Source organism: Talpa occidentalis, unplaced genomic scaffold (assembly GCF_014898055.3).
Source record: "Talpa occidentalis isolate TD23 unplaced genomic scaffold, MPIMG_talOcc4v2.1 talOcc4.11, whole genome shotgun sequence".
NCBI classification, from domain to species: domain Eukaryota; kingdom Metazoa; phylum Chordata; class Mammalia; order Eulipotyphla; family Talpidae; genus Talpa; species Talpa occidentalis.
The window spans coordinates 83,644,350-83,649,785 of NW_023601104.1; the positions used below are offsets into that span (position 1 = coordinate 83,644,350).

The window sequence follows — 5,436 nt, forward strand, 5'->3', positions numbered from 1 at the left end:
GAGATGAAACAATAATAAGGAGTTCTTTTTTTTTTTTTTTAAAGATTTATTTATACATGAACCAGGGTACAGGCCAAATGTGTGGGAGGGTGAGAGGATTCACTAGAGACAGAGTGGGGAACAGAATAGGCAGACTGACTTAAATACACTGCTGAGGGGAGCAGCAGGGGAGACAGGGGAGGTCTGCTGCACCATGTAGGTAGCTCCCTGGCTGGCCGGGGATCGAACTCACGCTGCAGAGGCTGCGGATTGCTTCATAGTGTGGTGTTTTACCCCTTGCACAACCAGGGAGGCCCCAACAGGAATTCTTTAAACCCTGTGGGTTTTCTTGCTTGATATAGGTGACTTAGAGAAACTCAGGTAAGATAGACTTAATTTTAAGATGATATCCTTATAGAGAAAGAACTGGACCAAATGATTATGTAAGGGAAAAATTTTGAAAGATAGAAATCTTGAAATCCATGTTTCTAATCAGTTTGCATAACTGTTCTCATCTTATTAGATGCCTTGACAAATAAATCAACATTATATATATATATACATATAGCATTCAACATAAAACTTATCATACATTTAACACTATTAAATGCTAGCAATTAGTAATATTGTTTTCTCTGTTATACAACTACAACAATAACTTCGTAATCAGTAATGATATGTGATGAACAAATTAGTAGTTTTATTTTCTTTTGTCAGAGTTAAGTTACTGTGTCTTTCTTTGCTTAAAACCCATCCAGCTTTATTTTGCTTTGTGATTCTTCGGAAAACTGTATTTCTCATTAAAACAGAAGTCTGACTTTTGCTCGGCTTTGTCAATAGGGGACCCAGGAGGAAAACTGGAATGCAGGAGGGAAGAGGGACATACTCTTATCTGTTGCTCTTATCAGGATCAATAGAAATTTCCACTAACATTGACAATAGTTTCCAATAGCTGCAATTGGTCCTAGTTCAAACTTTTTCCACAGTCTCCAAAAGATCTCCTAGAGCCTCCTCAGATACGTGAAAGCCAACTTTTAATGTCCGGTTGGCTCCAAGTGGCCCCACTTCCAGCCCAGTCAAGCCCAAGTCCTTCCACAGATTTCTGGATCTAACTTCCCAGACCACTCTTACAAGATTTCAATTGTTATTGATACTACCCTCTGCCATTTTTTGCCATGAACTCTAGGGTTGAAAGTTGTTTCACCCATTAATTACTTTCATGAATCAATATTGTCTCCCTTTGTCTAATACTTGGCTGTCTCCCTTTGTCTAATATTTGGCCGATAATTCTTTTATTTAAGTCTTTTATATGACATCACAGTATTATTAATGACTAATATTTGAGGACAATTACAATATTAATGCAATGTAATCTAATAGAAGCACAACTATTTTTTATATTTCAATACGAAGCTACTGATAAGAGTCAAAATAATTTTGGTCAAAAAATTATGATGTCAAAGCTTTATAGAAAATGCCTTTGTTAGTCTGCAAATGGTTCAGTTTTCGGTGTAAGAAAGTTCTTTGGCTGCAAGAAAGAACATTTGGTTTACTTCATTCATAGGAATATCTCTTAGTATTGGGATGACTTCTTGATATTTCTTCTGTTAATTTTTAGCATAGTTACTTGTGATTGTATAAATGGAGTTGAGTAAAGAGGAACTCACCATGTTTACTCAAATAAGAGCACACAATCTATTTCTACAGTAATGAAGAGGTAGACAGGCAAACCCCCTGCCCAGTATATGTGAGGTCAATAAGTTAAGCTTAAGAAGTTTAGTTAAGATTCAGGAATAAAAGACTGTAGAGATAGAGAAGGAAGCCCAATTGGCAGCTTAAGAAATGTACAAAGCCATAAATCTTGTTTCTCACAACAGTAATGGTGATTTTCCCGCCATTTAAACTCGCAACCTCAAGTTCTTGCTTCCCTGCAGGTCCCAGGCAAAAGCTCAACCACCTCAGTGCAGGGTCGCCCTCCACTTCCCCAACCTCTTGCTGATAATTCTTTATATCAAATTCCTGTGCTAAAATAATTAAAGGGCTTTCTTCTGACAGATCCTGGCTGAGAAACTAGTCCATGTCTTGCCCAAGGCATGATGCTCTGATACCAAACATGGAATAACCTGGTGATGCCTTTTATTAAGTGTAATCTAATATAATGATATTTCTGTAAGTTATTGGAATGTCAGAGTATTAAAAAAAAAAACTGGATGCTTTTCTAATAATTGTGAATGTGCAAGACCTCATGTTAAGATCTGACCAAATGTCTACCACTTAGACCCTTGTGATGGTTAGGGAACTTTCTCTTTTTCTCAAGAATGAGCTATGTTCTTTACCTTAAATTTGTCAAGAAAATAGAGAATTTTTTTCCTGGAAAAAAATGAGTGTTCTCAACACAATCCAATAAGCTTCTCTTCTCATAAACTTCAGTAAAGCCTAGTGCCATGAGAGTGTAAGACTATCCTATACACTGCCCTAGTTAGTTCACACCTGAATAGCTTACATACAAAATCAGTCAGGAAAACATAAATAAACCTGTCAAGCTCTGCCAACTGAAAGTTAGAAATGGATTCTTCATGTGTCATGAGTAAAAATCAAATCAGGATAGATGAGATTTCTGCCTGACTTGGTCAGTTGAAGACATGCATCTAATGGGATAAATATTTGAAAAACACTTAAATCTAAATCTAATGGGAAATGCCACTGTTTATTAAGGGGAATGAAAACTGTATTAGCAATTACTTAGCTTAAAAATATGTTTGTGATCAGATGAGGAATAACTAAAGCACAATTGTAATGTGAAACAAATTCTTTTTTATGTGATATCCCAGTTTTAACTCAGAGTAAAGACAAACAAAATTAACTACCACTACCTGGTAATCTATGCAAAGTCACATTTTTTTAAAATATTTATTTATTTATACAAGCACTGGGTACAGTCAGAAGCGCGGGAGGGTGAGAGAATTCACCAGAGCCAGAGCAGGGAGCAGAGCAGGCAGAAGGACCGAAGTACACTGCTGAGGGGAGCAGCGGGCGGCAGGAGAGGTCTGCGTGCCATGTGGGACCCTCCTCTGGTGGCCGGGGAGAAGCCGGGGATCGAACCAGGGATCAAACCCGCGCCACAGAGGCTGCGGGCAGCTTTGCAACCCAGTGCTCAACCGCTGCGCCACCAGGGAGGCCCATATGCAAAGTCACATTCTGTACTTTGTATAGATTCTACGAAGTACTTGGCTCCTTCTTGAGTTTCTTCATGAGATTTCTCAGTTTACTTCTTAAATTAAAGGTATTGTTCCTTGCCCCTATATATCCATTTGCTAAACTTTTAGTCACTTGTATATTCCTAGTATAGATAGGACATCTGCTGAGGTTCTTTCTATTATCTTACTCTTTCTTAAATTATTGATTAGAGTTTGTTAGGGAATCAAGATATTCTAGTTAAAGTAAAATGTTTGCTGGATGAAAATATGGTTCCAGTTATTTTTCCCACAAAGAAAGTGGATAATAGAATTATTTAGGTCTCAAGTAAGATGATTCTTTAGAATAGAAACTTCATGAAGGCAGAGACCCTTGCCATTACTCAATCAAAATAACCAAGAACAGTGTCTGAAGCATAGTAGGTAAGTGATAGTTAATGAATGAATGAAAAATGATTATGAAACTACATTGAAAATTCTGAAGATATGTTATTCATATCTAATATTGAGTGCCACCAAACCTAGATATATAATGATTATTCTTTCTTGTTAAATAAATCCTGCCTTGTCTTCTCTGTGATTGTCCATGTTTCTATAAATAGGATATATACTTGTGAATTTCTTTGTGTATGTTGCTACTATTTTGGTTGTAATTCTCTCAAACAAATGCAAGGAATTAGTTAGTGAGACTTAGTATTGTAGCACCAGCCATATATATATATATAGTTCATGACTTTGCCAAGTCTTAACTCAGCACTTTCTAAGACCACCTATCACTGATAGTTTTATATGGTGGGAGTGGGGAAAACCAACAAAACTAAGAAAGATCTGTGCGTTAGGTACAACTGCTTTCTATAAATCTTGAGATAATAAAACAAATTACAAAATGAATTCACTTAGTCTTCTGTTTTTATGGCTTGACTTTAACTGAATTTTCCATCTTCTCAAGTTCCCACATGAGATACTCTGTATTTTGCAAATACCAAACTCCTGCTAAGTCTATGAATCCTTCTTTGTATATTTTTGCAAAAGCTATATATTTTCTAAGTCTCTGAGTGGAAGGTACTTCTTTCCTTATTTGATGTCTTTTTATATGAAATTCCATCTAGAAGTCTTATATACTACTTTTCATCAAGGAGGCAGGCCTCTATGAATGATGACCTCTTCAGAGACAGGCAGGACCTTCTGACATCAGAATTAACTATTTCCTCTCTGCGGTTACTTTAAGAAAGTAAATCAAGAATGAGATAACTGGGAAGATGTGGTGTTTCAATGTGTCAAAGGCTATGGATCTGGGATATGACTTGATCAGCGACTTAGATGTTAATCTTAGGTCCAATCACTAGATTCAGGGGATTTCTAATGGGTTTTCAGGTTTCACTTTATTACCTTCCTTATTGGTCCTGAAGCAAAACAGTCCTTAAGATCCAAACTTTATGTTGACTTCATCACCTCACGGTCCTATTCTTGAGTACCCAGCAACATCATGTAGTGTCTAACTTATCCCATGAAAGGTATTCAAGTCCTGGAAACAGTATGCAAAAAAATGTACCAGAACTTAATTGGTGGTAGAGAGGAAGGTAATAAAATAACACAATCTGTGTGAACCTGATAGAAAGAGGTGTGACTCAAGGCATTGTTCTCTAGTTAGTCTAGGTGTTGATAACAGGTTAATTGACTGCTATGTTCTTGCCTGTGCAACTCTAAAAGACTGGAATATTTATACAAAAAAAAAAAAATCCATGCAGAGTCTTGTTAATTCTTACCTTTTCCATTTATCTGCTTTTGCATTCTGTCTTTTAATTTCTGGATTTCTAAAGGCATACCATATTCAGAAGAAGATGGAAGTCAGAAGTGGAGGTCCATTGTTATAATTTTGGAAACATGCCACTGTAATTGCTAAAAATCAGATTAGATCTTTTTTATTCTCATTGTGTATTAGAAGAGTACCAGGTTGATATTGTCTCAGTCCATTTGGGTTGCTATAACAAAATACTGGATGTTTATAAACAATAGAAATTTAAATTCCTCACAGTTATAGAGCTTAGAAAGTCCAAGATTGCATGGTCACCTTCTCGTGAGGTTTCCCTTTCTGGTTCAGGCTGGCTTTTTTTCCCTCTCTACATAGTGGAGGGGCTAGGGGTCTCTCTGGATCCTATTTTATAAGGGCACTAATCCCAATCACTAGGATCCCATCCTCAGGATTTAAGGCTCCTAAAGGCCCCCCCTCCTGATACCATCATCTGTGGATCTTTGGGAGGAG

At 36.9% G+C, this 5,436-nt stretch overlaps 1 pseudogene; it reads right to left on the minus strand.

The window, feature by feature from the left end:
- Positions 1–1,478: 1,478 nt before the first annotated feature.
- Positions 1,479–4,948, minus strand: LOC119238120 (phosphatidylinositol N-acetylglucosaminyltransferase subunit P-like; annotated as a pseudogene).
- Between the last annotated feature and the right edge of the window lie 488 nt (positions 4,949–5,436).